Raw genomic sequence first — 23,456 nt, forward strand, 5'->3', positions numbered from 1 at the left:
TCAGCTCTGTATTTCTGTATCCGCTTTTGTTTTTGAATATGTGTATCTAATGTGAGTGTGTACTTCTTTACCTAACTGCAATCATGCTTATTTCTCTGCTATGTTGTGTGTTTCTCTAGACACATTAATGAATGAGAATATGTATTCCTATGTTACTCCTTCGTTGGTTTGTATATAGTATTTTGTTTTTATCATAAAAATCATTTTCTCTGATCATTCACATCAGTCTGTTGACACATTTATAAAATGACCTCTCATTCCCTCCTTTCTAACCCCATTAATGCTGTACACCACTCAATTATGATGGGTGGTGAGGAAGTAGGGAAGATTTTATGAGATCTTGCTCACCATATGAATGATCTGGATGTAAATTTTTGATGATATAAATTACACACACACACACACACACACACACACACACACACACACACACACACACACACACACACACACACACACACACACACACACACACACACACACACACACACACACACACACACACACACACACACACACACACACACACACACACACACACACACACACACACACACACACACACACACACACACACACACACACACACACACACACACACACACACACACACACACACACACACACACACACACACACACACACACACACACACACACACACACACACGTGTATCTTGATATTTTTCTTTCTGTTATTAACTTTCAATTTCCTCCTTTTATAAACAACAAACACAGATTCTAACTGCCGAATTGTGCTTACTGGTTGTGCGATGAATGCCATTGTAAATCATTTGCAAAACAATAACTATCACTTTCAAGGCAATCTTTTTTGCCTCACTTCAACTTGCCCCTGTCTTCATTACCCTTAAACCTGCCTCGCGTATCAGGTGTCCATGAACAGACTGAAGAGCCATGGCAACAACTCTTACTCCTGGTGCAACCTTTACATCAGGCCTTTTACCTTTTCCCCGTCCCATTTATACAGATGTTGTAATCATGTGGTTAAAACTCATCATTGCTCTCAAGAACAATAAAAAAAACCATATATCTATAATACCGTCCAAAACATATCTATATTAAATCTGCCGTTTGAGTTTTTCAGAACCTTCCCCATACAGTACATACTCGTATACTATGCAAAAGTTTTGCAAAGAATAACACCTGGTCTTAAAAACATGCTGCTACAATTAAAGTCTCACATTTCCTCCCAGATAAGATAGGCCACTTTCATGTTGCATTACTTTTTACCTCCAGCGATAGCCAGCAGGTCAATGAGTGGCCGGCGTTCTTCTTCTTCTACTGCTTCTGGCGGATTTGTTAAAAGGAGGCCTTTTGAGACATAAAAGTGGTACCATATAAGGTAATTTGACAAGGCGAATCCAAATCTGCCATCAGCTGACCCCTGAGGTGGCGCCATCTAGCGACAACTTTAGTAAAAGTGCTTACTTTAAGCCTACTGGGATATAATAGTGGTCCCATGGATGGTTATTTGACATGGAGATCCAAATTTGCTGTCAGCTGACACCTGTGGTGGCGCACAGCTCCAGAATCTGGGTACTGGGTCTCTGTGTTAAGGTTAGTCACATTGTATAGCAAACTGAAACAAGAGCCTCGCAGCTGCTCTCAGAGCAATTCTACTCATGTTCAGTCACCACTTTTTCGTACACCTTACCTGGTATAATGATCAACTTCCAGCTCTAGGATCTGAGCCTACTCACACGTCACCCTTGCCTTTCTACAGCAAGACTTGTGTTCATGTACCTCACTTCAGTTCTACAATCTAAACAAAATCCTCAGGCGGTTGCAAGAAAATACTGTAGTCCGATTAAAGGTAGATATTGCTTTGAAGCTGTTCACTACAAGAGGTCTTTCATAACCTGACTGAAATTGTCTGACTGTAGTGACAGTAGTAAGAGGAAAAATAGCAAAGTTGTTATTGTGTCGAGGGTATTTAAGGCCATATTTTTCTAAAACGGCGACGCGTCTTTTACGATCTTTTTGTGAAACACGTGAGGAAGCTAATGTCCTCAGACTACGGAAATCTTTTACATTTTAATTTAGGTAATGTTGGACGGTGATCCTCGTAGTGAATTGATTACAGAAGGCTATATATAACCCTTTACGAAGAAAAGTTTCTCCAAACTTGAATAAATAGTCTGTATATATATATATATATATATATATATATATATATATATATATATATATATATATATATATATATATATATATATATATATGCCATTGATTTCATGAAATCCCAAGTGAATTCGTGAAATGAATTTAAGTTGGGGTGGGGTAATTTAGGTTAGGGTAGGGTAATTTAGGCTGCGGTTAGGTTAGGCTAGGATGATCTAGGTTAAGTTTAGGTTAGGTTAGGCTAGGTTAGTTAGGTTAAATTAGATTAGATTAATTCAGATGAACGCTTAACATAACATAACATTCATCTGAATTAATCTAACCTAACCTAACCTACCTAACCTGGCCTTATACAACCTAAACTTAACCTAGATAATCCCGGCCTAACCTAACCGAAGCCTAACTTAACCTAACCTAGATTAACCCATCTCAGTTTAAACTCATTTAACGAATTCACTAGGAATTTCATGAATTCGCTGGTTACACAAATTCCCTGTAACATAATTATATAAAGCCAGAAGCCATCTCACGATGGGATCTCACTACCCGCGTAGCCTGAAAGTTTTTCCTCGGCGCATAATTTTGCATCTCCATGTCTGATTTGACGCAAATTCAGGATGTAAAACGCACACAAACAAAACATGCCAGCCAGCCTCACAGCTTAAAACATTACCACTCCGCTCGCTTCGCAACGCAGGTGGTGAGTGGAGTGGTAATGTTTTCAGTTGTGAAGTTGGCTGGCTGGCTTTGTGTGTGGATAAACAAGATATCTCATGTACGGCTTGAGCTATCAACATGAAACTTTCAGGGTATCAAGCGATGGCTAAAATCTTGGACGAGTTCGAAAATGGGCACTCGGAGTCAAGGTCAAAGTAACCAAAGGTTAACTAGTTGAGCTTTGGCAGCCATTTCGGTGACCTTGACCGTGAACCCGAGTGCCCATTTTCGAACGCATTCAAGATTTTGGCCATATCTGGACACCCTGAAAGTTTCATGTTGATAGCTCAAGCAGTTCATGAGATATCTTGTATACCCACACACAAATAAAGCCAGCCAGCCAACCTCACAAATGAAAACATTACCACTCCGCTAGCTCCGCAATAGGGTGGCAATCTAATCACCCGTAATGACATTTGAAAGAAATTCTGGGTCATTTCTCAACAGTTCTTTCCAGTCCTGACTCACGTTCACACGATTTGCTTTTTGATCTTCAATATAAGATGGGGGAAGAATTTCACCGAGACTCGGTGCATGCCAAAATCTTGTAAATAATAGCCAAACTGTGTAATGTGTGTGTCCGTCTGTGCGTTTCTTCGCTTCTTTCACGAGAACGGTAATAAATATCTACTTAATTTTTTGTACATCAGGTCGGGGTAAAGTCCAAGGAGTGTCAGAAAAAAAAAATGGCAATCACGCGCGACGAGACGGCGCGAAATTGTCGGAAATCGCGACGTGCGAAAATATGCGAAAATAATTTTTTTTGGTTTTCTGTCAGAACTGGTTATTGTGAGCTCAATAACAGTATGGAAATAAAGATAATTATCTCCGCAAAGGAGGTTATGTTTTCACCTCTTTCCGTTTGTTTGTATGTTGGTTGGTTTGTGAGCAAGATTACACAAAAACTACTGGACGGATTTCCACGAAACTTGGTAGAAGAATGGGCCTTGGCCCAGAATAGACTCAATAAATTTTGGTGCTGATCCAGAAATTGTTTTTCACTTTAACATTGCGAGATAAGGCTTTTTTCGACATTTTCATAAATTTTTTAGTGCATATTGCATGGATGTTGATGGCGGAGGTATGCGCTCTACTGAGTGCCATTCTAGTTGTATATGCAAACATTTTGTGATTGAAAGGCTATTAGTTTGTTCCGCAAATTTTTGTAGGAAAGCACTAGTATGTATATAAAGACGTCCTTAAATGTGCTGTGTATTGTGACATGCTGCATGACAGCAGGTTATGACCTCAGGTTATTAACCTCCTAGTACCTTTTTTGTTTGTTTGTTTCAAGCATGTTACCTGAAGATTATTTAGTTCTGCCTAGGAAGGAGATTTTTTAGTTGAACGGGTTAGCTAAACTCTTTCTTTACCTTTTAATAAAATTGGCCTTTCCTGAGTGCAGTAAAATCGTCTAAGTAATGCAAGAATCAACAAATCTATCTCGAAGAGAGAAACCTGTGTTTTACACAGGAAAAATCATCTGAGAAATTACCAATATGCCGGGAATCGAACCCGGGACTCTCAGGTGAGAGCCAGGCAACATACCACTACACCACGACCAGGTAAAACCCACGTTGTCACAATCTCGTAACCAATGTCCCTCCGCCCCCACTATGGGCCTGAAGAGGGTGAGTTAACCCCCTGGCACTCGGGCAAGTAGATGCTTTTTAATCTATCCCAAGCACTTACGGCAAGTCAAAATGAAGAGAGAAACCTGTATTTTATACGGGAAAAATCATCTGAGAAATTACTAATATGCCGGGAATCGAACCCGGGACTCTCAGGCCTGTATTTTACACAGGAAAAATCATCTGAGAAATTACCAATATGCCGGGAATCGAACCCGGGACTCTCAGGTGAGAGCCAGGCAGCATACCACTACACCACGTGTAAAATATAATTTTCTCTCTTCATTCTGACTTGCCGTAAGTGCTTGGGATAGATTAAAAAGCATCTACTTGCCCGAGTGCCAGGGGGTTAACTCACCCTCTTCAGGCCCACAGTGAGGGCGGAGGGACGTTGGTTGCAAGATTGTGACAAAGTGAGTTTACTTTTACCTGGTCGTGGTGTAGTGGTATGCTGCCTGGCTCTCACCTGAGAGTCCCGGGTTCGATTCCCGGCATATTGGTAATTTCTCAGAAGAAAATCTGTCTCCGCAGTGAAGGGGTTAATGAAATCAATACCTAACTCCTTCAGCTGTGAAAGTCTAACCCAGCTTGAATGATAATGTCTTATGGTAAGGGAATTTAAATATATATATTTAGAGAGAGAGAGAGTATGATCTTCGTACCATGAGACTTTAGCATTTACGGTGGGTTGGACTGAACGAGTTAGTGGCTTAAGAAGAAAAATAATAACCTAGGCCTTTCTTACACCTTGGACGGCAGTGTGAGGAATACAGCTGTTAGTTCTCCCTCTCCCCTCAGGCCAACTCAGAGTCGGGGTAAAAAATCGTTCGTAACTGGATCGTGTATCTGACTTCCTTTTGTCTGGGCTTGAGAATTATTTATGTTGATTTGGTCCCGTATTCATAAAGCCCTATGGCTTAAATTATGTTTGTGATTGCTTTTTTTACGCTTTTATATTTACCTAGCAAACGAGCCAAGAAGTTCTCTGTAAATGGATCGTGCATTTAAATTCACTGTCTGGGCTTATATTCATAAACTTTCTTGGGCTTCACTCCTTTACGTCGATGACATATTTCTCAAGTTTATCCTTGCTGCCCTCAGACAATTTATTCAGCTATTGGGAAACTCTTCCTTTCATTATGGGCTGATGGGGTTCGTTGTCATCACTTCCAATTGCTTCTTCGAAGCGAGCATGAAATATAAAAATGCGTCACTGGACTGAAGGGAGTAAGTTAAGTATATGTTTGTGTTTGCTTTTATTTTCACTCACGCAACTGCCAAATATTTCACAAAGCTGGTTTAAATACATCATCATCTTCATCATCGTCGTCGTCGTCGTTCCGCATCGTTTTCCCTCTTGCAGGTGGGGTGAGGTAGGGTACAGAAAGCCATGAAAAGAAAAAACAGTGATGAGAAAATTAATCTACGCCGTGCTCAGTTAAATGAACGACATATACATTCATTCACCATTCAGACCCCCGAAGCCTGGCTCCATCTGACAGGTACACCTGTCCACTACTATCAGACAAAGCCATTCCAACGACTGTCAAGTTAAAGGGGGGTGCAAAGCCCTTCTCATACACTCCTCTAGACAAAATCTAGCCTTCCAGCTCGATTTCTTGTAAGTTCCCTGGCATCCCCAGGATCCATACATCTTTTTCCCATACTCATTTACCATATCCATCTACCTTCATCTATGCCAACCAAGTCTCCTCCCACCTTCATAACTCACTCAGATATACCCCTTTTCACCACTCTATTCACATCCATCCTCTCCACATGACCATACCATTTAGACACATTCTCTTCTGCCTTGGCGTCCACAGGCTTCCTTACTCCACACCTTTCACGAATCACATTATTCTTTACTCTATCCACCTTCCACACTCCACACGCATTCCTCAACAGCCCCATCTTCACTGCTCTTACTCTTGACTTTTCATTGATGCCACACCATAGTCTCTCACCTATATGTTGGAGAAGGCATAAAACTCCTTCATACAACTCTCAGCCGCCACACTCAAACTTTCGCTTCTTATCAAGGCCTTCGTAACATCATCCACTTTCCTTCCCTGTGTCACTCTAGCTTCTACTGCTTTTACACATTTACCTCATTTTTTTAAATCGCTGCATCAAAATACTTAAACCCTCCAATCCAGTTCCAGTTTTTCTCAGTTCACAATTCTCTGTAACATCACATCTGAGTCACCGTCTCTCTCAACAACCATCATTTTTCCATCTACATTTACTTTTAAGGCACGACGCTCATAGACATCTACAAAACTCTCCCCCATCTCCCCCAGAATGCTCTGTGGAATTAATCAACTACAACGGAGACCTGTTGATAGCAAAAAATGGCTAAAGGTCCAGTGTTCATTAACTTTCTTGAACTTAAGCTGTGTAATGAGTTGTTTATCATTTTATTTTGATTCACACATATACATTACGTTTCACAATCAAGCTAGAATGAACAGAGTGAAAGATTACTGAGGCAATATGCTTTTTTTTTTGTTTTCTAATTATTAGCTATGGAGACCTATTTATAGTTAAAATAGGCTACGATCTTTTGTGAATACGCCCTCAATAAAGCCTATATTATGATACCGTTGCAATGTGTGAGTGTGTGTGTGTGAGTGTGTGTGTGTGTGTGTGTGTGTGTGTGTGTGTGTGTGTGTGTGTGTGTGTGTGTGTGTGTGTGATATCGACTCTTAATTAAAATAATATGTAAATTTTGTCTTATAGCCACTCAACCCCATCATCATTTTCATTATCAAAAGTAGCAGCCATGTCATAGTATTCTAGTTTTTTTTTTTTTTTATTTCCTTACAATATTATTTTACATTCTATATTTCTTAGCCACATAATTATATATCTGCCCAGCCTTGTACTGGCTTCTGCTTAGTACAGTTATCACTCTCTCTCTCTCTCTCTCTCTCTCTCTCTCTCTCTCTCTCTCTCTCTCTCTCTCTCTCTCTCCGGAATTCCCAGTTCGATATTGTTGATTATTTTTGCTTTCAATCCGATGTCGTATGATCTTAGTTTAGCTTTTGTACCATCTTAACAATTTTATTCAGTTTACTGGAGACGTCTCGCAGTGAAGGGGTTCAGTGGGAATGTATCTACCACTTATAGTTCGAAAAGTGTCGCCAAAACCGTATAAAATCGTCTGAAGGTAGCCAAAGGAAAAATGCTAATACGGTGTCAGAGTTGTAGTAGTTGCAGTAGTAGCAGTAGCAGTAGTAGTAGTAGTAGTAATAATAGTAGTAGTAGTTGTAGTAGTAGTAGTAGTAGTAGTTGTTGTTGTCGTTGTTGTTGCTGTTGTTGTGGATGATGGTGTTATTGTTGTTGCAGCTACAACCCCAGGCTCATGTAATCGTGAACCCAGTGGACTACAGGCCAAAACTATCCTTCCTCTACAGCCTACCATCTTCCTTTTGGAGGACAGGGACGTTTGTTTAGCCGGGCAGCTCCACCGCCCTGTGATATCAGTCCCACCACTTGAAGGCGTACTTCTCCCGCACTATGTAATGAAAATGAAGTGGTTATGCAACTACAGGTAGGAGGGTAAATGAATGATAAATTACCGCCAGATCTTAGACAAGGCGAAACCAGAGCTGAGGCTAACCCGACAAACCTCCTATTAGATGGACTTATAATTAGAAACCCTTAGGCCACCCTCAAACCTGTTCTCTTATAGATGTACACAAGTGATACTGAAGTGGCCTGTTGTAAAATATTTGAGGGTTCCTTCACTGGCGCCACAACTGGGCAGCAAAAAACTAAATTAATGAAGGAGTTCTGAAGGTGATCGCATACTAAATTCGGGGTTAAAAGTAAATACCGATAACTGGGGAAAATAGAAGAGCGGATACGTTTAGCCTGAGAGACCCCTTGATTAGATTTGTGGACGGATTTTGAAGGAAGGTTTAGGGGGTTGGCAATTTCCATCCAGTGACGTCTTTGTTATTGTGTTCTTTCTCTCTTGGAACGGTTTTATTCATGTAAAGGAAGAGATTTTTCGAACTGATGGCTTTAATTTTTTATCCTTCATTGCTTTAACCCCTTCACTGCTAGAGTGCTCTTCCAAACTGAATAATATCGTCAGGGAATAGCAAAAATAAACCAGAAAACACGTCACCGTACTTAAGGAGTTAAACAATAAACATCCAGCATTTTGATTTTCACGATTACAGAGAAATACTAATGACTTAGATGAATAATTACAGCTATATTGAAAGACCAATAGATTCCGCAATAAAACTGATTCCTTCACTATTACAGATTTCCTTAAAGGTAAACACAGTCGTCGAGCGATAGCAATGAAAATATGATAAAGACGTCAATCCTGTGGAGCGAGTTAACTCCCTGATACCAAGTGACTTCCCCTAATATGAAGAAATTGCCTTAAAACTCCCAGATCAAAGCACACCCTCAGATAGAAAGACTTATATGAAACTTGCTAACTCCACCACTACTAGATGTCTTTCCAAGCTGAGTGAAATCGTCTGCCTGTAGGAAGGATAAAATAATGGAATCGTCATCGTACTGAATGACAAAAAAAGGAGATTTTCCAGCACCTTCAAACTGAGACAGTTTCCCAAAGCTAACTGTGATCATCAGAGAGAGAGAGAGAGAGAGAGAGAGAGAGAGAGAGAGAACAAGTATATACAGGATCTATAACTGGGATTAAAAAATTGATGAGATAGATAAAACCTGATAGACTCCCTGGAAGCGCACAGACGCAACTTAATGCACCTGGGGAAAAAATGGTTATTGGGATATTGATAGGAGGGCTGGCGAGACTGGGGAGTTGGAGGGGAGGGGGAGGAGTCTGACTGAGATGTGAATCAGGTCAAGTGGAAAGAGGATTTTTGGGAGAAGGAAGGAGGGTGAGGGGGGGGGGGAAGTGGGGTAAATTCCTGCCACCACTGAGAATTACCTTACTAGAAATTACCCTCGTTTTACTAACTAGAAATTACGTATTTGAAATTTACATACTAGAAATTTACTTACTAGAAATTACCCTCATATTATCTATACATGAAGTCCGTTGGCATCAGCTGTAATCCATTTATATATTGGCTGTGATTATTTCCCATCGGGTGAATAAAACGGCAAAAAACATACTTCATTAACATTGCTAGTATCCTGCGTTGCTCTTGAGCCTGGAAAAATCGCGAACAGCAGAAGGGATCTCTGAAAACAGTACACAAAAATTTCAAGAGGACGACAGTGAATTTCGCAAACACGAGATGACCCTCCCCCCCACCCACCCTTAACCACGAAACACACGAGAAAGGTTTAAAAAAAAAAAAAAAGACGAAAAAAAGAGCAGGATAAACAAAGGCCACGTGCTGCGAGAAGCAAAAATAGTTTCCAATGTTAAATGAAAGTGAGAAGTACACATTTCATTACTTGAGCCCTAGATACATCCCACCCATGTAATTCTTATGTTGCATCACACTTCATCAGAAAATGATAAAAGACGAATAACTTCCGGGCACTGCACAGACTGCCTGAACAATATCATCTCTACCCAACACTATGCCTCATAAACACATACATAAACACAAGTCACCAGATCCATCCAAAACATTCAGGCAAACGGTATTTTTTATGAACCACCACCAGGCACCCATCCGCAGCCAGAGCGGCACGGGTGCATTGCGTCAGACTAGAATGCAGCCACCACCTTTCCTGCTTCAGTTCCAAGACAAAATTCACCTCACAAGCAGTCTACTATGTCCACACCGCAATGCAACCCCATGCGACACACCCACACACACACACACACCGCTCGCTGGTGCAGTGGTAACGTTCCCGCTTGCTAACTGGTGGACGGGAGTTCGCGCCTCGCTCAGGTTGCGAAAAGTTTCACTGACGAAGTGGGTGGTTACTGTCCCCCTTGAGCAAGGGGACGGGTGTGTGCGTGTGTGAAGGTCACAGCCTTGTCCTTAGATCGGACTATATGAGCTTTCAGCTCCCTTCCGGGAGGGTAGAAGCTGACGATCACGACCATCAAGTGATCCTGACCTACCCGGTGAATTACCCGGTGAATTACACACACACACACACCTTGCACTACATTGTCGCAACAGAGGCAGTTCTTTAACAACCTCAACAATAGATATCCGGGAGAGCCTAGTTGAGTGGCTGGTTTCGTGTTGTTCAGTAATGGGCTAGCTAGGGGTTATAACAAGAGCACCAGTGGAAAAGTCGCCTGGCGTCAGGGGAAAAAATATAAAAAAGACGGTAGTTTGCAGCCACAATGTTAACAGTGATAGAAAAAAGAAATCGCTTCTGAAGACATTGTTATCGTTGTCACTTTAGATGAACTCTGGGATAAGGTATGTATCATTAAAAAGATAGGCAGAACGCTCACCCTGATCCCAATCAAGCCAGATAACCTGAGTGCTATTTGAATATTACTGTAGAGACACTTGAGCCATCAGAAGGGAAACTACAGTTCCAGAATTACTACTTATCTTCAGACCTCCGAAGGCTTTCGGTGGTGAGTAAAATCGTCTGACGTTAGGTAAATTTGATGAGTTGATTCCACAAAGTTAAGAAATAATTAATTCGAAGTCTTTAGTACACAAAATGTGCAGTATTTCACGGTTTAATTCATCACCATTTGAGAGAAAAAAATTATCGTCATTAACTTTTTATACTGTGCTAAATGAATAAGGTGAATGATATTATCTCTGACCTTTAGTTTATGAGGTTAAGTTCATAAGCTTCTACCTCACAGAATATTCATCTTGGAACAGAGTCATTGTAAGATGATGGATGAATAATGAGGCTCTGATGAACTAAGAGGAATTTCAAGGTTGACTCTTAACCTCTTATATTCACAGGCTTCCTCTGCTCATAAAACTTATTCTGAGACCTGAGTATTAAAACAAAACCGCATATATTTAGAAACAGATAATCATGTACATTTGAAGCTAGACCTTTGATCTGTGGCTTCTTAATTCCACAGCCTGTTGCATCTCAATGGTAACCCGTTCAGCCCGAGGACGTCTTTTTCATGTTATTCTAGCCAGCACCGGACTATTTTGGTCAGTTTGGGGCCCCATTTATAATAAAGGGATTAATGAAGGCTGTGTCCAACGCCTTCTGTTTGCAATCTATCCTTTAATTTGAATATAATCATTTGTATATAGCAAAAATAAAGTGAAACAAACGTCAGTGCAGCGAAGAGGTAACAGAATAAATTAATGACCTCTTATAGCATATGACATCAAATTTCACACACCATTTCCTCTCATGCCTTGGCTTAATACCTTCACTAACACGGCGTCTTTAGTTGTAATCAGCCTACCACCGAAGGATGTTATTCAGTTGATGAAGGATGTCTGGAGTCAGTCATTTTCACCTGAGGGTACTAGGTCACTCCAACAAACACTAGGCCGTGGCTGCATGATATTCGACGGGCCTTAGGTGGTAGAATGAGTCTCTTTGGTTACCAGTAAGATGATCCCTCCAGTCTAACTACATGTGCCCATATTGATCTGGAAGAGGAGTAAACGCTGTATAGTAGTGAAAGAATTGCTGAAGACTGTTTTACCCCTCAGGCTCGAAATTTATCCATCAGTCGAAGCAAACTGTCTGACGGTGTTCTAAAAAATGTAAAATAATAATGATAATAATAATAATAATGAGATGGAAAGGATACACATTAGTTCTCAGATCGAAAAAATTACATAGAATCTCTCTCTCTCTCTCTCTCTCTCTCTCTCTCTCTCTCTCTCTCTCTCTCTCTCTCTCTCTCTCTCTCTCTCTCTCTCTCTCTCTCTCATTACCCCGCCTCTTGGTTCGATTGGCCAGGAAGGTGTCCATCTCACTTACCGTCACTTATTTTAATTTACCGCATTATCAGCAATTTATTTGGGCATAAGAAGGGAATAAATGAGCCCAGTGTTCATTACCCGCCTCGGATTCCACTTCGGGGTGTATGAGAGTTTTTTTTTTTTTTTCTTACACGTCTTTTATTTGGCATTTTATATCGATCTGAGGATAAGAGTTTGGGAGGAGATGGATGAAGATTTCGTTACTGTTTTTCGCTTTGACTTCTGTGGTTTCGTGGCTCGTTCTCTCTCTCTCTCTCTTTCTCTCTCTCTCTCTCTCTCTCTCTCTCTCTCTCTCTCTCTCTCTCTCCTTTTTCACTTTATTTTCTCTTCTTTCCATTCCCCAGTCCCCTTTCCTTCCTTTACTCCCACCCTCAATCGTTTCCCTTATTCCCTACCTCCCCTGACATCCCTTCCTTCCTTTTCTCGTACCTCTAGTTTCTTCCTTTTCTTCCCTCCCTCCCTCAGCCCCTATTTCATCCTTCCCCAATTCCTTTCCATTCCTCTCTACCTCCCCCATTCTCTTCTCTTCCTTCCCTCAATCCCTCATCACCTCCCCTACCCCATTTCCCTCCTCACCCCTCGCCTCCTTGTTCTCACCCCTCCCACCTTCTGTTGTATGGTAATGAAACACTGACAATAGTACCCACCCCCTCCTGCCCTGCTCTGCCCTACTCGACCCTAACCCGCCCTACCCTACCCTTCTGCACCCTGCCCAGTTCTACCCTCCCCTCCCCCACCAAACGCTGTCTTGTCCATGGTCTACCCTAGCTGTTACTTGGCCCTACCCTACCCTACTGCTCTACCTTGCCCTACCCTACCTACTACTCTACCCTACCCTGCTCTACCCTACCCTATCCCTCTTTACCTAGCCCGGTCTTGCCTCTGACCTACCATACCCTATCATGCTGTGGCCTACCCCGCCTTACCTTATTTTGCTCTGCTTAACTCCTTGCCAATCACCTCCACTATACCCTACTGCCACAACTCTACCCTAATCGACTTTAACCCGCCTTTCCCTACCCAGCCCTGTCTTGCTTACGGCTTATCGTGCCCTACTTTCCCTGCTCTGCCGTAGTCGACCTTCCTCACCTTCGCCACCCTTCTGTACCCAGCACTGTTCTGCCTAGGGCTTACATCGCCCTACCTTTCTTGCTCTGCTCTGATCGACTCTTGCCTGCCCGATTTGTCCTACCACAACCCTACCCTCTCTCAGCCTTCCCTATACACCTCATCCTGCATTACCTGCCTTATCTTGTGCTTAACCTTCTGTTCCAGTCCCTCTCCTACTTTTCCTTTCCCTATTCACCTCATCCTATCATGCCGTGCCTTGCCAACCTTGCCCTACCTTGCCCTATCCTACTTCTCCCTATCTGACCTTACCCAGTCATTTCCTGCTTTTTTTTTCTTTTTTTTTTCGTTCACAGCCTTACTATGCCTGGTCTTGTTGTGCACTGGACTTCTCTTTTCGACCTTACCATACCTGCCTTACCCTGACCCGCCTTGCCTTACCTAGTCTTGTCCCACTCTCCTGTGCCCTGTCTTGCCTAAGTCACTTTTTCTTTTACAACCCTTTCTTCTCTGTTCTTCTATTATCCTTCCAGTACGAGGACACCACATTTTTTAGTCTATACCTGCTGCCTCCAGACCACTTTACTTAGCTTAAGAATGGTCTCTCACACACAAGGAGCTAAAGCAATATCCATCAATCTTTTCAGTACGATATAGTCTTATATATTTTTAATGCCATTTCTAGGCGGCTTTATCTAATCGCTTAAGTATGGTATGATTATGTCTGGTTTGGTTTATTCTTGATTGTTCCAGACTGTCTTCCCTAATTCTTGTAAGATGTCTCATACTCCAGGGGTTTAACTATTTTGTTCTGCCAGCTGCCACAATGATCTGTTCTTGCCAACTTGTCCTGCCTCCCCTATGCTTATTTCTACTCAGTCCTGAATTCTTGTCCAGTCCTACCTCGCCTTCCCCTAGATTGAGTAATCCCTTAATCACGATGGCTTCTTTATATTTATGCTTACTATCGTCTGTGGATTATATTAAGATCTGGAAAGACATCTTATTGTGAAGAAATCTGGAGACAACCTCCATTAACCTCGACAATACGATGAATCATTTTCTTTATTATTCTTCCAATCCTCACAATATTTTATTCAACTTGAGGGAGACGTCTCGTAGTAAATGAGTCAAGGCCACCCTGTTTGACTTAAATACTTTTCCTGCCCTCAACTACCCTACCCTACCCTATTCTACCCTACCCTTTTCTGCTCTACCGTACACCCACCGCTATCCTACATTGCCCTGCACTCTCACAGCACCCTGCCCTGCCCTCCCTGCCCAAGATCACTCTGTCCTGTATCCTATGCATACCGTCTGATAGCCTAGCCTAGCCTACCCTACCTGTTTTACTCTACCTTACGCCCTTCCCATCCCCACAGTTTTTTGCGCTCTTATACTTTATACCACCCACCTGACCTGCCCAAGAACTCTGTGTTTTACTTACATGTCCTGTTGTCTGCTACCCCACCCTACCCTACCCTACCCTACCTTATCTTGTTCGATAGAGAGGCGGCCTGCAGTCCTAATGGACCCAGGATCGAATCCCGGCTGGGGCAGGGAACAGTTTAAGGATTTGCATTTCATAAAAAAGTAGACTTTACTGATCTACCAAAAGACCCGCCGACATGTCGTAAAAACACCCCCGCTAGTACCAGTACACCTGTCCTGTATGAGACAGCCCTAACATGTATTCAATATGGACGGTGGGTGTTATTGCCGAAGGGGTGACATGTGGAGGTGTGTAGGAGGACTGCTGGGCCTTGGGATAAGCCCTGAAGCCTTTGCCCAGAAGTCGGACACGTAAAAGAAAAAAAAAGAAAAAAAAAGACAGAAAAAACTAACCTGTATTGCTACATACATTCTCATGCAGCGCACCATAGCACCCTACTTCCGTCTTTCCTCTATCTTATGCCAGTCTCCTCTGTCCTGCCCTACACAGTCTGGTTCTCCCAACTTATCCTGTCCTGTCTTGCCGTATCTTGAAACTGACTAGTGTGAAGGAAAGATGTGAGTAGGTAGACAGGTAGAACGTGAGAGAGGAGCGGTAGACGAGAGTAGAAGGATATGAGAAAGGAGAGAGAAGTGCAAGTGCGGAATGTGTGAGAGAGATGTGGGTGAAATTCAAGAGGGATGTGAGTGAGAAAGAAACAGTGAAAGAAAGTCAGAGAGAAAAAGAAGGGAGAAGCTAGAAAGGTGAACACAACTGGAGCATGGAGATAACGTAAGGCGGGTGTGAAGGAATGGTAGGCACAGTTACTGAACCGCCTGAGTACACGCTCACTGAAATCATTTGCCTTTAGTTTGTTAGTGAGTTTTTGGGTGTGAAACTTTATTAAAATTTTTCTGAAGATCGTCATAGAAAGTATATCCGGAGTGGATGTCATCAACGTCAAGGAAATTGCCACTAAAAACACCCAAGAAAGTAAAGATGTGAGAAAGAAGTAGGCAAAATTTATGGAAGAGATGGAAGATCGATGAAAAGTAAAGGACTGAAGAACGACAGTATACTGAAGGGGTGTAACGTGAAGGAAAGGAACAGAAGGACACTGATGAAGGAAAGGGAGGCTGTGATGGGTAGGCATGGGTTATTTGAAAGAGTGGGTAATAGGAAGGGTAGGCAGGAAGAATAGGGAGTACAAAGGAGGGAAGGCAGGGACGTGTTTTGGGAAGGAGGTTCTGGGGATGGATAGGAGAATAGAAGGGGGAATGTAATGGGCAGCAGGGTATGGGGAGAAGACTTAATGAAAGAAGTGACAAAGAGACAGACAGAGAGTGCGGAAAGAAGGAGGTATGAATGGAAGAAATGAAAATGAAAATGATGTGTGGGAGAAGGAGAGTAGTTATAAACGAAGGACAGCCAAGATGTGTGTGTGTTTAAGGAAAGGTAAAAGGAAGCTAGGGTGTGAGTGACGGGAAAGGAGCGTGGATGTTAGACGGAGGGTGATGGTTAGGCAGAGTGTGTAAAGGAAGGGAGATTGTGTAAGGGATAGGGAGTGGATGAAGGAACGGTGTGTAGGAGTCTGGGGGAGATAACTTAAGACACTGCTGAAGAGTCTGGTGCAGAGGGGAGGAAATGTGGAAAAGTAGGCAAAGAGTGTGGAAGGAGGGGGATGTACAGTAAAAGTAAACAGACAATGTATAGGATAGATAGAAGGGCAGACAAGGACGCAGGGGTTGGGGTGTAAGGGGTTGGTAGGGAATGGGGGACCAGAGGAAGGAAGGCTGGATAATGAGGTGAATAGAAAGGGATGGAGTAGGAACGCTGAGAGAAGGGATGTGAGGGGTAGGAAGAGGGGTTTTTGAGTTGGTATCCAGGGAGAATATGAGAGGGGTAAAGACGGGTATCTAAGGAGTGAATAGGGGGCAGGGGATGGGAGGGAGAGGGGTAGTCAGGGAGCCTATGGGATGATTACGGGAGGGGATGAGAGGGGTATCAAGGAAGTGTATGGAGGGGTATGGATAGGGGTTAGAGGGTTATACAGGAAGTGTGTGGAGCTAAGGGGAAGGGATGAGAGGAGGGATATCCAGGGTGAACTAGAATGTGGGGGCAGAGAAAGGGGAGAGAGAGAGAGAGATACTAAAGAGTGTAGGGAGGAACAGGGGGGCTTTGAGGTGACATGCAGTGAATGTAATTGAGAGAAGGGGGTAAGAGATATGAGAAATGTCCAGGGAACGTATGGAGGGGTTTATGAGAGGGGGTGAGAGGTGTATCCATGGAGAGTATAGGGAAGGGCAGGGATGAGATGGGGGGATAGGGGGTGTGAGTTATGGAAGGCCTACCCAAGCCTACCCTAAGAGGCCACGGAGACACATACACCTCTGATAATGACCACTCTAACCCTACCTGAGTTCCACTGCCCTCCTGCCTACCTGTCTGCCTACCTGCCGACTCTTACATATTTTTTTAACCTACCTAAATATCTTCCTGCTTGCCTGTCTATCTTCTTTAATTATATCTCTTACCTGCCTGTGTGTCTTCCAGCTTGCATACTCGTACTTATATCTTTTACCCACCTGCCTACGTACCTGTCTAACCTGTATGATTATTTTCCTTTTTTTTCATTTCTTACCTACTAGCTTGCCCTCCTGATTTCTATATTTCACTTACCTGGTTGCCAGCCTTCTCATTCCCATTTATTTCTCATACCTACACCATTTGTCTGCCCACCTGTTTTCTCTTCTCTCTTTCTCTTACCTACCTACCTACCTCCCTACCTACCTATCATATATTATTTTCTACCTACTTGCCTACTTGTAAATTAATCTACTGATGCTTAGTGTTATCTACTTACCTGTTTTCAAAGCTGCCTACTCTTAATTATCCCATTAACTCAGTACCTATCCTTTTCCTACCTACTTGTTTCTTATTCTATCTACTTCTACTTACTTTCACCTACCTACCTACCAACCTAACTACCTGCTTAGTTTCCTGTCTACATATGCGCTTGTCTACTGGTCAGATTTTACAGTCACATACCTCTTACTTATTTACTTACTTGTATTGCATATTATCAACTCCCTAATATACATTTTCCTACTGACTTCTGCCTGCCTACCTACCTACTTACCTACCTATTTTTCTTACTATTACCCCTTCTCTTCTAATTCTACGTATTCTGACTTTCTTTACCTTCCTACATACTTACAAACCTACCTACCTATCTACCTACCAACCAACCGACCTACCCACGTGCCTACTTACCAACCTGTTTTATATTAGGTACCTAGATTTCCTGATTCCTACTCGTAAAAATGAAGAACGTAGCCAGTGTTCAAAATAGCAGAAATAGAAATAAAACGATAAAAGAAAGAAATAATGGTCGACGAAAAAATTAAAGAAGGAAGAAGCAAACTGATGAAAGGTGTTGAAAGAGGGAGGAGGGAATGAAACAAGCGAGGAAAACTGATGCAAGAGCTAGAAAGAAACGTAGGAAAATGAAAAAGGTATGACGAGAACTGACGAAAGAAAGATAAAAACTGATGAACGATGTAGAAAGAGAATTAAGAGAATGAAGGAGCTAAAACTGATGAAGGAATTATGAAAGGGAAGTAAGACGATGAAAGAATTGTCAGAAAATTGCTGAAGGGGAGCGAGTGAGAAGCTAGGGAATGAAAGAAGTAAAGTAGATGGTAGAGGCAAGAAGAGAAATGAGAAAATTAAAAACGAGAAGCAAGTTGATGATAGAGATAGAAAAATAAACAGAGAATTAAGGAATATGGGAAAAACGATAAAAAGCGAAGAAAAAGATGCAAGGATAGATGGGAATATAACTGGGGAATATATCAACAAGAGGGAAATATGTAGGGGAGGAGAAATGGCGGATAATGAAAGGGTGTGAGGGAGAGATGATAATGAGGAGAGGGAGAGGAAGAAACGGGGAGGGGGGTAGGAGGTAAGGGAAGGGAGGGGACGAGGGAGTGACAGATAACATGACAAGGGAGGTAAAAGGAGTGATGGAGTAGACTAGGGGGAGAAGGAGGGAAAACGATGAGGGAGTAAGAGAGACGGAAGAATGATAATAAAGAAGGAGTGATGGAATACTAAAGAGTACAAAGGAAAGCATGCAACAACAAACCTATTGGCCATTTCGTTGTAGTTTGCTGTAGGGTGGGTTATAACGAACATGATTATTCTATGTATTAAGAAAAAGGATAGGGAAGTAGCATAGAAAAGCAGTAATGGCAGAAAATCATATTCTTCACTATCTTGACCTGAAAGGGAAAGTATTATCGAGTCAGCAATAAATACTTCTCAAATCGATGTTATTTTTTATTGTGTCCTTATCGCCTTGTACGGCAGAGGACATTATACTTCAGAAATACAGCATATCATTAATGAGGGAACATACTTAGCTGAGGATTAGAGGACAAAGACTTATCCAAGCGGTTCTTAACGGTATTATAACAGTTAGCCACACTGGAAGGCAGTTTGCTCCATATATTTACAACAGTTTGATGAAGAAATACTCATACTTACGTGACTCAGTTCTATGACTATTACCTTCATTATAACTCGACCGATAGGAGGGGTTGAGAGAGAGAGAGAGAGAGAGAGAGAGAGAGAGAGAGAGAGAGAGAGAGAGAGGAATGATGTCAGGGAAAGGAAGTGATGGAGTAGGAGAAAGGAGGGAAAATGAGGGAGGGAGTGGTGGAGAAGGAAGAATGCAGGAGTGAGGGAGAGGGAGTGAGGCAGTAGAGGTGGAGCAACGAGAGGGATAAGGGAGCGAGAAAGAAGAGGAAGAAGGAAGCCAGTTAGTGATACGGAGTGGAGAAGTGAGGGAAGAAAGAAGGAACAGTGAGAAAAAGAAGGAAGAAGGAAAGAAGCAAGAGAAACGGGAGAAAGAGTGTAGGGGGAGTAGCAGAGTGGAGAGGGAGAGAGAGAGAGAAAGAGAGAGAGAGAGAGAGAGAGAGAGAGAGAGAGAGAGAGAGAGAGAGAGAGAGGGAGAGAGGGAGGGCGGGGGGTAAGAGGAATGAGGTATCTGGGTAGAGAGGAGGAAGAAAAAGCAGAGGGAGTGGAGGGGGAGCAAGGAGGAAAAATGAGGACGGAGACAGAGTGACAGATTACATGACAATGGACTGAACGAAGGAGGGAGGAAGAGTGATGTGTGTGAAAGAGAGAGAGAGAGAGAGAGAGAGAGAGAGAGAGAGAGAGAGAGAGAGAGAGAGAGGAGGGGAGGGAGGAGGGAGGGAGGGAAGAAGGGAGGGAGGGAGAGAAGAAGGGAGGGAGAGAGAGCTGGTGTATTATTTATGCAACGGTCAAATAAGAAATATAATTACCGGCAAAGCTGACCGGTTGGGAGAGAAGTGAAGGGGGAGGGGAGGGGGACGGAGGGGAGAGGGAGGAGTGGGTGGAGGGGAGGGGGTGGGGAAATTAGAGGAGGGAATGAGGAGGAGACATGGAAGGTGGGAGGAAGGAAGAGGGGAAGGAGATGGGGAGAGGGAGGAAAGGAAGAGGTGGAACGGGTGAGGAAGGGAGGAGAAGGAAAGTGGAGAGGATCAAGGGAGAACTGGGGAAGGAGGAAGGAGGATAGGGAGGGGAGAAGGGGAAGATAGTCAGGAGGAGGTGAGAGAGAAAGAGACAATGGGGAGGGGAGTAGAGGTAAGAATATAGGGAAAACAGCTGACGTCGGGAGAAGGAGGAGGAGGAGGAGGAAGAGGAGGAGGAGGAATATGAGGAGATGGAGGAGGAGGAGGAGAAGGAGAAGGTAGCCGGGAGTTGAGGTGTAACAGGAGAAGAAGGAAAGAAAAAAAGGATATAAACTGGTAGGATGGACGAAGGACAAGGAAAATTCGGAAACCAGGAAAATAGTAAAAGTTTGACAGTCTAAGGAAATTCGTCTGGCGTTAAATTGTACAAGATTTCTAGGTGTATCAGTGGCAAGGATAGTTTTTGAAGTCTCTAAGTCTAGGAATTTTCTCTGGATATCTATGAGGAAATCTTCTGGCCATGGCTTAAAGAAAATGCCCCAAACACGCCAACTGCAGCAAAAGAGTTAATGAAGAGAAGAGGGAAAAGATGTAATAAAGACAGCAGGGAAGAAAATAATGGTGATCTGGAGATGGAATTAGAGAGGAAAATGGAGAATGTTATCCATAAAAATAAGGCGATAAAAAGAAATGCTCTCTCCTACGCCATCAGTGCGACGGTATATATTTTTTATTGTTAATTTAAGCTAACTTCAAATAATTTCATTCAATTTTGGTCATGCCTTTAGTCGTAAGAGGTTCAGAAAATACATCCATTAAATCCCTTCCTTACTGCGTTTTCTTTCTGTAAGTTTTCCTTGCTAACGTCAGACTATTCTAATTAGCTTTGGACAGAGCTCTCGTAATGAAGAGGTTGAAAGCTTGTAGGCCTTGGAGAAGCATCAGTCCCTCTCACCTTAGCTATCCATCCTTCCATCCTGCTTCCTTCTTACTTTTCTCCTTCTACCTCCTTAGATCCCTTCTTCTACTGCCCAATCTTCCATCCATATTTTCTTCATTTGTTTTCCTGTATAATAATTTCCCCATGACTCTCTATTCCCCTCTCCCTGCTTACCTGCATTCCTCCATGCGTAGAGTTCATCTCATTCATTCATTGCCAGACACCATGTATCCCAAACGGGGTGGCCAAGGGCTTACAGTTAATTGTTTTACAGGGAGGGGCACTAATCCTCCACCAACCCCACTTGACGTAGGGATGCCAACAGCATCTGGTGTTCCCAGGCGGTCACCCATCCAAGTACTAACCAGACCCAACGTTGCTTAACTTCGCTGATCGAACGGGAAGCGGTGTACTCAACGTGGTATGGCCGTTGAACTCTCAACAGTGGCATGAAATTATGTATTCCAGTGCGCAACAGAAGACCCCCCAAAAATTGTAAACCCAAATGGTGGAACTTCAACATTAAACATTGTCTAGGAGCAAAAAATCTTGCATATAAGAATTATAATACCACAAAGAGTCAAAGTGATAAAAATAAATACGATGCCCTTCGACGAAAAGCCGAAAAATTAATTAAACGCAGTAAGAAAAACCTTGAGACACATATTGCAAATATCGGTAAATCAAATCCCAAAGAATTTTTCAGTTACATAAGAAGCAAAAAGGTAATAACTCCATCAATCGGTCCCTTAATCACAGATAACAGGGAGCACACTGATGATGAAATTATGATGGCGAAAATTCTTAATCCTTTCTTTGCGTCAGTACTTACAACAGAAAATATACATACAGTTCCTACTGTTTCCCCCATTCCTATAGAACAGGGCAACATAATCACTGACATTACAGTTAGCAATTGTGACGTACTGCTTGCAATAAACAAATTAAAAGAGAATAAAGCACCAGGACCAGACAAAATATCGCCACGTGTATTGAAGGAACTACAGAATGAAATATCAAAGCCTTTAGCTGAACTTTTTAATTTATCACTTAAGAGCAGCAAGGTGCCACATGAATGGAAGCTTGCTAACGTAACCCCAATATTAAAAAAGGGCAACAGAGCCCAACCAGAAAACTACCGCCCAATTTGTTTAACATCGGTGGTTTGCAAATTACTTGAAACTATTATTAGAGACAAGTTTGTAAAACACTTAGAAACAAACAATCTCATAAAAGATTCGCAACATTGTTTTCATGATAATCGTTCTTGCCTCACGAATCTGCTGGACTTTTTCGATGATATACTGAACATGTATGACTAGACTAAATCTGTTGATGTGGTCTACCTCGATTTTCAAAAGGCTTTTGACAAAATTCCACACAAAAGACTCCTTCAGAAGCTAAAGGCACATGGTTTCAGCAGCAATGTTCTCGGGTGGGTAGAAGATTGGCTCGCTGGACGAAAGCAAAGAGTTGTAATAAATGGAAAAGAGTCAGACTGGATAAACGTTACAGGTAGAGTGCCACAGGGTTCAGAGTTAGGTCCTATTCTTTTCTTAATATATGTAAATGATATTGACGATGGATTGTGTTGTAAGATTTCAAAATTTGCTGATGATACTAAAATAGGCAACACAGCAGATACAGCACTGCAAAGACAGGCAATTCAGAGAGATCTTGATCAACTGTTTAACTGGGCCCGAGTCTGGCAAATGGATTTCAATATTAATAAATGCAAAGTGCTAAACATTGGCAGTAAAAATGTAGGAGCAAGTTATTGCATGAATAATGTTCAACTTGACAGGGTAAACCATGAAAAAGACTTAGGAGTTATAGTAACAAACGATTTGAAACCAAGCAAACAATGTACAGAAGCTGTGAAAAAAGCCTATAAATTGATTGGATTCATAGGCAGAGCATTTGAATATAAATCTGATAATATCGCCCTCACTTTGTAAAATTCCTTAGTATGCCCACACTTGGAGTATTGCATTCAGTTTTGGTCACCATATTATAAAAAGGATATGGAAAAGCTTGAAAGAGTGCAGCGAAGGATGACAAAGATGATACCTAGATTGAGAAATAAACCGTACGAGGAATGTTTAGAAGCCCTGAATCTCTTTACCCTAACAAAACGGAGGATACGAGATTTAATTCAAGAATTCAAGATATTCAA

At 42.3% G+C, this 23,456-nt stretch overlaps 1 non-coding gene across 1 annotated transcript; it reads right to left on the minus strand.

Moving 5' to 3' along the window:
- Positions 1–21,596: 21,596 nt before the first annotated feature.
- Positions 21,597–21,715, minus strand: LOC145410266 (5S ribosomal RNA). Its single transcript, XR_013899232.1, has one exon. It is a non-coding gene; the product is annotated as a 5S ribosomal RNA (ribosomal RNA).
- Positions 21,716–23,456: the final 1,741 nt, after the last annotated feature.

Source organism: Coenobita brevimanus, chromosome 84, assembly GCF_032717465.1.
Source record: "Coenobita brevimanus isolate Jiangsu-jjx chromosome 84, ASM3271746v2, whole genome shotgun sequence".
NCBI lineage: Eukaryota > Metazoa > Arthropoda > Malacostraca > Decapoda > Coenobitidae > Coenobita > Coenobita brevimanus.